The sequence below is a fragment of the Gouania willdenowi genome, chromosome 6, assembly GCF_900634775.1.
Source record: "Gouania willdenowi chromosome 6, fGouWil2.1, whole genome shotgun sequence".
Taxonomy (NCBI): domain Eukaryota; kingdom Metazoa; phylum Chordata; class Actinopteri; order Blenniiformes; family Gobiesocidae; genus Gouania; species Gouania willdenowi.
In genome coordinates, this window is record NC_041049.1 from 846,877 (window position 1) to 857,455 (window position 10,579).

Here is a 10,579-nt window from a genome sequence, read left to right on the forward strand (position 1 = left end):
TTAGCTGTTTGCTAGTAGTTAGCTCATTGCTAGTAGTTAGCTGCTTGCTAGTAGTTAGCTGTTTGCTAGTAGTTAGCTCATTGCTAGTAGTTAGCTGTTTGCTAGTAATTAGCTGTTTGCTAGTAGTTAGCTGCTTGCTAGTAGTTAGCTGCTTGCTAGTAGTTAGCTGTTTGCTAGAGTTAGCTGCAGACTAGCTGGGGACGAAGCTCGTCCATGGTAGGTGTTTCCCAGGACCTGAATGTTGTTATCCAGGGTTGGTCTGGATGACCTGAAATCCTTCCTGAGGTCACATCCCTCAAAATACAGGTGCAGCAGGGGTACATGATGATTTATCTTGGTTATGGTTCTCGCACACCAACCTGTAATAAAAGAATAAAAAGTATTTATTGTTATTTGTGTATTGCATTAGAAATGTTATTTCAAGTTTTACACCTACATGAATATAGTGTTTCATTACAAAACGTTGCTATGTAATTAAAATGTGGTGATGTGACATTTACTTACTTCTGCAGGGTAACCAAAATGTAAAGTTGACATTAACGATGAGCTCCAGGCGAAGGATGGCTCGTCCTTGGCATCTGTAGGCGGTCATCAGGGAAGATCTCTGTGACATGTGTGCACATCTGGACTCAGGAGCAGGGACAGAGGCAACAGATGTATTTAGATATTTAACCAAAGATGTGTTGGTACAGAGACAAACACTGGAGCACTGTAAACCCCAATGTTCTAAGTCATTAAATTAAGGACTTTATACTCTAAGTTAGAAACTGTTCTAGCTTAATTATGCCAAGTTGGGGTAACATATTCATCCTTTGAGGGTCTTTATCTGAACCTTTAACTAAATAGAATCGTGTTTATAAGTATAACTTAACAACAGTACAACTTAATAGCATTAAGTAATCACATGCTAAGAATTATAAAGTCCTCTTATTTCATATGGAGATTTAAAAATAAACTTAATTCATATAGCACGGTAATTTGACTTATCAAAAAGTTGAATACCTACGGGTAGTCGGTTGATCTGAGCGGTGGTACTGTGGGGAGGTCCAAGAGGTGGAGGTCGTAAGACAAGGCAGAGGTCGATAACGGGGAGTCGGTCCAATCGAGCAGGAATCCAAGGTTTGATCTGAAGAGCGAAAGTCGGAAGACAAAGCAGGGTCAGAAGCTGGGTGGTCAAAGGAGGAGCAGGGAGGTAAATCACTGGTCATGAAGAAACACAGACAGTCTGACATAGAGGAGCAGGTGAGGAGCACCTTTATAGGCAGAGGCTGATGTGTAACAGATGTGGATGATGAGCAGGTGATAAAGCAAACAATAACATTCTATTTATTAGAATGATATATACAAGTCCTAACAAAAAGGCACCATATACAGGTTTATACATTGTCTATAAGTGACCAAGGAATGTAATAATTCATCCTGGGACCAGCTTCAAGCTATAAAGAACACACCCCCTTTTCAAAATAAAAGATCTGTTCCTGCGTTCCATTAGTTTTTAACACACTAGTAAATAGGGCTCTTGTTTTGAAGTTAACTGGTTTAGTTTAGTCAGTAGGGTCTCCGGAATGTTGGCATGAAATGCGTTTTATAAGATTTAAAGATCAAATGAGGACATGTTGATTTTCTACTTGGTCACTTTCTCGCTTAAAATGTTTTCACAACTTTCAAGGTGTAGAAATATTTTAGACTTTGTGTGCTTCCGCTTCCGCTTGTTGTCATTGTACTTTTGCAATGCATCATGGGATACTTGGAAGTATACTTTGGTGGGAAGTGTAGTGTAGTTGTAGTGCGCCATTTCGGACATAATGTGTGTGTGTGTGTGTGTGTGTGTGTGTGTGTGTGTGTGTGTGTTCATGATAACACAACGTAAACCTCAAAAGAATACTGTTCTGTGATGTGCCTGGCCTGTGGGCGGCCCATCTTGTCTGCCGCCTCCTCTTTCTGTTCAGGATCCAGCACCTGGCCCAGCCCCTTGTAATCAGCAGCTGCTGATATCAGCTGGGAGCTGTGGTCCTTGTGCCTCTCTCTCTCTACCTGCCTGCATGCCTGTGGTCTGGTGGCCACATTCTCCAGCCTTTAGTTTTGCACATTTGAGTTTGTATTCTAGTTAGTTTTTGTATACCTGTTACTTTATTATTAAATGTACTTCTTTGCACCCTTTTCCTGTGTCGCGTCCCCCTTATTTGTTGCGGCTTAGAGCCGGTCGTAACAAGTTGGGGCTTGTCCGAAAACCCACTTTTTTTTTGGATTAGTATATATTTGGATTAGCCGCGTTTTTGTTTAAACCGGTTTTGGGAGCGCTTTTGTCGCAGTATTAGCTCTAGTTTGTTTGTTGGCTTTGCGCCATTTTGAGAGTGAGCTGGTCCTGGCGTCTTGGTGTGACGTGTTCAGTGGGAATTCCCTGTGACGTCATTTTGTTATTTGGATAGCAAAGTTATCCTCCACTGTTTTTACAAATGTGTCCTAAAACTTCTAAATGTCCTTATTCGTAGATCTATGTCAAGAAACACATTATAACACATATATTATTATTTAGAGCCTGTGTTCCTCCATCTTGAAATCACATGATTGATGATGTCACATGGCCCCACTGCCTGTAAACATCCATTGTTTTCTATTGGAGTGAAACATTCAGCCTGATTTTCACATCATTTAGTAATTTTTTCAGTCACAATAACAACTTGTGCTGTTTTTGGTTGCTCTAAAAAACCAGGAAAAGCAACAAATGTTGATGTAAACCTCTTGTTTGCTGAAAGAGGATGAAAACTGTTGTGACCACAGGGGGCGACAGTTCCAACTCTGAGGTTTGACAGTTGACGATGAAGCAGAGAAGAAGAGCTCTCCTAAGGGACCTTTACTCTCCCTTTAACAGTGCACTGACACGCTCTGGTTGATCTGATTTCTTGGATGTGATTTTTTTTATCTGATATTTTGGATCTGATTAGTTTGATCTGATCTGTTGGTTTCTCTCTCTCTCCTGTCAAAGAGGACGAGTGTGTGAAGTTGTGGCTGTTCCAACAGGGGGAGGATGTTTCACACAGTTTTCCTCACATTCATCTCACACCAACACTGGTCTAAGGCTGAGCCGTTGAGGACTGACTAGTTAGCATTAGTCTCTCCTCGTCCTGTTCTTACTTGTCCTGTCCCATGTGTTCATCTTCATGTGGATGGATCCACTCTATGTTTCTACGTGTTCTGCCTGTCGCTCTCAAATTTCCCATCATGCTTTGCTCCTCTCTGGAATATGTGGAGCTGAGTGTGAAAACAGATTTGGATATCGTCAGTTTATATCTGAGAGGATGTGTTATTTTCTCTGTCAGCTACTCAAAAAAAATGCTCCTCGCTCCAGACTGATGAGATTATTATTCACAACGTCTATATTAATTACATAATGCTCCATGCTGTATGATTCACTGTGTGTCCATGAGGACGACCATAACATAGGACACGCCCCTTTACCCTTTGACCCTGCTCAGTCAGCGTGGTTACATGCTAAGCTAACCTAAACACATCTATCACAAATGGATATGAGTAGATCTATTCTTTATACGTCTATCAATTGTCAGCATTAAAAGCTTAAGTTTGTGGATGAAGGTCCACGAACCACAGGATGAAAACCCCAGCATCACAAACAAAGTGGTGTAGATTCATCTGCTCACTTCATTAAGTCACAGGATGTCAAAGTTTATTTCCACAACTGAGGTCAAAGGTCAGAGAGCAATAGAGACAGACAGAGAGAGAGAGAGATGCTGGATGCGGTTACCATGACAACAGGAATAACATCCAACCTGAGTCCGTCTGTCAGATTGTGAGTCGACAGCAGGAGGAGAAACAAGCTACGTACGTAGCTCCAGGTTGGCGTGATGTTTTCACAGCTCGCAATGAATCATCTCTCACACACACACATACACACACACACACACACACATACACACAAGCTTTTTGCATTTAATCTCTTTGCAATGTCAAGAGCACGACACACTGTGTGTGTGTGTGTGTGTGTGTGTGTGTGTGATTCTGAGGACACAAGTGTTAGAGGGGTAAACAGTGTAAATGAATCAGAGGATGTAGATCCTTCAGCTCCCCCTGGTGGTTACTCTGTTTACTACATCAACGTCACTGACTGAACAGAAAAATGCTTTTATTCTTCAAACACATCAGGACCTTTTTCCTCAAATGTAGACATCTGAATCAAAGAATGAATAAAATATATATTATGATCTACATCTATATGTCTATAATTATTTTAAACTAGGTCAGTGCCCGTAGGAAGTATGTATAGATATAATAAAGTGGGAGGTTCAGTAGCTTTTTCATGGATGGTTTAATGAGGTTGTGTTTGAAGGTGTGACGTCAGAGACGTTTAGGTTTGTTATGTAATGTGTAGAGTGATAATTATTATTTTTATATAGTTTGACTTTTAGCAAGGAAACTGTAGGGAGTTGAACCACATCTATTCCCATTCCAGTTTGTTGTCAGTCTGATCCTGATCCGCAGAGATATTTGAGACACTCACTCTGTATCTATATGATCCCCCTTGGTAATGTTATGAGAAAATACTCTGTTAACTTCCACTGCTATGCTGATGATACCCAACTGTATGTATCAATGAAGTCAGGTGAGACAAATCAGCTATCTAAACTTGAGGCCTGTCTAAAGGACATTAGGGCCTGGATGGACCAAAATTTTCTTCTTCTCAACTCAGACAAGACTGAGGTCATTGTACTGGGCCCGCGACACCTTAGAGAAACCTATGCTAGCCTAACTGCCCTAGATGGCATTACTCTGGCACAAAGCACAACTGTTAGAAACCTTGGGGTTCTATTTGATCAGGACTTATCCTTCAACTCTCACATAAAACAAACTTCAAGAACTGCCTTCTTTCATCTCCGTAACATTGCTAAAATCAGATCTATCCTGTCTCAGGGCGACGCCGAAAAACTAGTCCATGCTTTTGTTACCTCTAGACTGGATTATTGTAATTCTCTTTTAGCAGGCTGCCCGAGCAAGTCAGCTTAAGACACTTCAGCTGGTTCAAAATGCTGCAGCACGTGTACTGACTAAAACTAGGAGAAGAGATCACATTACTCCTGTATTAGCCTCTCTGCATTGGCTTCCCATAAAATATAGAATAGAATTCAAGATTCTTCTTCTCACTTATAAAGCCCTAAATGGACAGGCACCAGTCTATCTCAAGGAGCTTGTAGTGCCATACAATCCCCCCAGAACACTACGCTCTCAAAATGCTGGACTACTCGTTGTTCCATTCATCTCTAAAAGTAGTATAGGAGGAAGAGCTTTCAGTTATCAGGCCCCACTTCTCTGGAACCATCTACCAACCACGGTTCGGGGGGCAGACACCCTCTCTACCTTTAAGGTTAGGCTCAAAACATTCCTCTTTGATAAAGCTTTTAGTTAGGAACCAGCTCATAGCTCATAGTTAAGATGCAATAGGCATAGACTGCCGGGGGGGGGGGGGTCTGGCATGCTCGGTTGGAGAGAGGTTGGAGAGGGCGTTAAGAGAGAGGTCATTTAGGTTAGAGAGGGACCGGAGAGGGTCCCATTCCTCTTTCAAACACTCCCTCTATGTCTGCTTCTTCCCTTGTGTGTTTGCTCCTGTACTCCTTCTGGCTTTTGTCTTGCAGGTCCGTGGGATCCTCAGTGTGGAGTTACAGAGTCTCATCAACTCTGTCTCCACCCTCTCCTCTGCACACACCCAACACAGCATAACGTGGATGGCTGTTCATCATAGGAATGGGATCCACACAAGGTTCCTGCTGCTTAACAGAAGGTTTTCCTTGCCGCCATGATGAATTCATGTTGGGTGTGGGATACATATGTATGTGTATATACGTATATATGCATATGTGTGTATCCATAAAATGAAGAGTCCGTCCTTAAGACTGCTCTACTGTAAAGTGCCTTGAGATACCTTTGGTTATGATTTGGCGCTATACAAATAAAAGATTGATTGATTGATTGATTGATCACACACACACACACACACACACACACAGGGTCGGTCCTATGAAATTCTGGGCCGGGGAGCAAAACCATTGTGTAGCCCCCCCTACTTTTCTGTTATGTCTGTAACGACATATAAACAGTGTTTGATCTTCACCTGTTTACATTAAACGTGCAGTGTGACGGTAACGAGTTGTTTTGTGTTTATAACGTCATCGACCGGCGGAGACCTCTGGATCTATACACAGTCACACTCTGAAGCCAAACCATTTCCAAATGTCACCATTATTCTTTTTCTTTTTTACTAACTAACTCTTCATTTAATTGTCTTAATATTGTGGCTGTGGGTGCTGAGGTGAGTGAGTGGAGGACGGGGGGTAAGTGTGTGTGTATCCACAGTGTCTTCTTGTTTTTGATCTTCTGCTGCTTGAACGTTAAACCACGAACCGTAAACCTTTTTAGCATTTTCTGCCTTTTTTTTGTACGTTCTACTTTTTGTTTTACCTATCTCTGTTTATACAAACCCAATTTCAATATATTTACCGACATGTTGGCAAGTCACGGTCTGAATGTCTAGCGTTGACTCAAGTCTCTCTTGCGCATGCGGCATGGGCAATACTAACTAAAGGTGGAGGGAGGGGCGTGACCACACACATTTTGACACATTTTTTTTAATAACTTGTTATGGGGGAAAAACCGTAAGAGCAACATAAAGGGTTTTTTGTCCTAAGTAACAAAAAAATTGATAATAATCAGAATTTTATATATTGGGAGGATTAGGGAGGAGGCCTCCTGCAGGCCTGGGCCCGGTGCAATCGCTCCTGTTGTTACCCCCGTAGAACCGGCCCTTCTCACACACACACACAGATTTTTTGCTTTTATAGAGAAATAACAAATTACTGATGTTAAAAGATTGTCTTCTCCTTTGTCACAGACGTATAAATAGAACTCAGCACTGACAACCAACAATGGAGTGTGTGTGTGTGTGTGTGTGTGTGTAGAGGACTAGTTCACCTGTTGGTCATCTGTCCTTAAAATCAGTCACAGGATAACACAATGACCACTGTGAGCCTAACAGCAGGAGGACGAGTCAGATCACGCTGTTCGCTCAGTGTGCACGCACACAGGATGCTGATTGGCTAATTCTCAGTCCTCTCCTGGTGGATGATTGGAGGCGTTCGTCTCTTTTTGTGTCTCTGAGGGAAAGTGGAGGAGGAAAGTTGCATATGCTGCTGTGGAGGATTACGTTGATCCAACTTAATGCCTGAGAGCTGCAATCATTCATAACTCCAGGAGCCACCGCTGCTCAACGCCATCTGTCACTGACAGGGATTAACTTCCAGGAAGATGGAGGGGGGGGGGGGGGGACGTATAGACGAAGCTGAACTCTCTCACACACACACACACACACTCGCACACAATTGTGCCAGCTCAGATATTTTTATACTGCATTTGTATTTGTATGGAGGTAGATTTGTGTCTTTATTACTCAATCAGAAATTATATTTTCAATCAAAATAATCAAAGAAAAAAGTGTTCAATAACAAAAAATATTTCAGACAAAAAATTGCATTTAAACACTTTTTTCTTTTATTGAAGTCATTTTTTTTGTATTCAGGCCATATTATGGACATTTGTGTCTTTATTATTCAGAAGAAAAATGAAACATTTCAATCAACAACAAAAAAATCACTTAAAAGAAAAAAAGTGTTTGAATGCAAAACTATTTTTAGCCCCCCAAAATTAAGCTTTTATTCTTTGATTTATGTGAAAAAACTTTTGAAATAATAATTTAATGATAAAAAAGATTTTAATCAGTAATTAAAAAAATCAATTACTAGGTTTTTTAGGAAAACATGGGATGGAGGCTGTGATGTCACTCTGCTCTCTGTGTGTCTCCTCACAGGTGGATCTTCCTCTTCCTCCTCCTTTTCTTTTCATCTCTGTGCCTTCGACCAAAACTCTCATGGGAACCTGTGGAGCTCTCCTTCCTCCTCCGTTTGCTTTTTTTTCTTCCCAGAAGAACTCAGAGGATGGGTCAGCTGATGAGCACCAACACTAGCAGACAGCGCCAAATTCCAGCTTTGACTTTATTTTTGTATCGATGTTTTCCTGATTTCTATTTTTCTAACGGATCAAAGAAGAAGACATACAGAACAGACTGAACCATGTGGTGGGGGGGGGGGGGGGGGGGGGAGGGGGGTGAACCAAAAGCCATAGAAACTCAGAAAGCATCGCAATGCATTCAGGAAGTATTTAGTATCTCTACCTTGGTGTGGCCTGTTCTTCTTCTCTTCTTTTCTACTTTCCTACATATCAGCCAGGCATGAAGACCTGTATGTGTGTGTGTATGTGTGTGTGTGTGTGTGTCCTCTGGGTCCTAGAGGGCGGCTGTTCTGCAGGTTTCACAAGTTTTGCTGCTCTAACACTGAAGCTTTGTTTCCGCGTTGATGGAACCAAAGTTGGGCTTCAGTTAGAAAATGATGGTGGACCAAACCTGTCAAAATATAAAATAAATGAAGAACTAAATAAACATGAAAAGCAGAACTAAGTTAGTGTTTTCACCTTAATAAATCCTTCTCAAAGTCCCTGTGAAGGTAATACAAGTGTTTATGGGGTGATTGGGGGTCTTTCACCCCCCCCTGCTGTCTATGACCAGAAAACAGCACTTGTAACTTTCCTGCCTCTGACCCAGTGACAGCCCAATACAGACTAATGCTAGATTATGACTGTGGCTGCACATGGTTGTCTACTAATTCATTTTATCAAACTTATATCAGGGCGGAGCCAGCAAAAAAAAGGCAGAGAAGACGTTTGTCTGAGGAACGGAGCAACTCCATCAGTGACAGCTCAGCAGCAACACACAGCAATCACACACACTGTCGTCACGGCAACAGGCACGCACACACACTCGCAACCCAGCGCTCCATCAGGCAGCACACACACAATTATCCATCCATCCATTTGTCAGCACACAAACAAACACACACATTTCCACACTTCCATATTACTCGCACATCATTCATTTTTTTACTCTTTTACTTGTGATTTAACCAAAAGGGACCTTTAGGGGGAGCTCTAAGCACAAGTTACTTAGTTCTGCTTTAACAAAAATTTACGTTTAGTCATTTAATCATTTATTTTGTAAATATAAAAATATTTTTAATTTTGGCAGGTTTGGGTTGCAACTAAATATCATTGTAAATGAGGGGGCAGTCCTACGTGTGAATCCCTTTTTTTTTTTTTTTTTTTTTGCATGTATTTATTTAATGATGTATTTGTATTTTAACTTTTGATTTTTTTTTCCCACTTATTTGTATTTACTTTTCAATTCAGGTACTGTGGGGTCCCCGCTCTCTGGGACCTTTATTTTGTATCTGAACAGGTTGAGAACCACTGGATCAGAGAACATGAAACGTTTATTTTTTGATGATGCTGAGCGTGTTGGGAGCATGAAAACATCTAAACCCTGAAACGGTTTGTTGGCTTAAACAATGAAAAGCTCTGCATTGGTCAAAGGTTGGAGGTTTAAAAACAATTTCTGTTTTTTATTAAAAAAAAATAATAATCATCATAAGCAGCGCCCCCTACTGGATCAGATCCAGCTGTGCCTTTTCTTCTTCTTTGGTTTTAAAACCGTTCACATTAATACACACAGATCAACACACTGGACATCTGTGTTTCTGTTGGAGACGTTATTATATTTATTTATTTATTATTATTTGGGGCCAGGCATCACAAACTATTGTTATCCTTTGTTTTATTCTTCTGATTAATAATAAATAATCACCTAATTCTGCACAAAGCTCCAGTCCCGTCAACATGAAGCCCATTTTTCAATGTTCATTTAAAAAAAAAAAAAAAAAAGACAAAAATTTAGAGTAACTTGTCATATGTTGTCAATTCTTTTTTTTTTTTTTTTTTACAGCATTTTGAATTTAACTCATGCTAACAATTGAAGTCAATAAAAAAATGACATTTTAAAACATTAGTTTTTCACTGATGAGCCAATAAACCATTGTTAAAAACTAATGACCAACATTTCCCTGATGTTTACATGTAATGTGTGTATTTTGGGATTTTTGTCTCAATAAGTGAATTTTTGACAGTAGTTTTAAACCTGCCTTTAAACGCTAACAGCTGCTAACTTGCACACAGGGGACTGGATTAGTGAAGCTACAGGTGACATTTCCATGAGCTAATGCTAATTAGCAACATCTCTTTGGACAGAAATTGTAAAATTACATCAGCATTACACGTTACTCTTCAGAGGTTGTGGGTTCGATCCCGAGGCGTTAGCTGTCTATGTGCTCTAAATTTTCTGTCCCATTGGTGTGTGAAATATTGGAACCACTTTATCATAAAAACTCAATTTAAATCAAGTCCATTTAACATTTGCTCAGAATTGCCTGTCCCCGACCATTGTATTTTTACAATCATTACTATAATATGGTGACACATTAAATCACATTTGATCAGATCATCTGGAGTTGACTCAGGAAACCAATGTGTCAAGTTTAAAATAGTAATTGAGTTTTGAGGAGTTTTTACAAGAAAAGTTACTCCTTTTATTTTGAAAATCAGGTATTTATATGAATATTTAGTTGAACTCAGG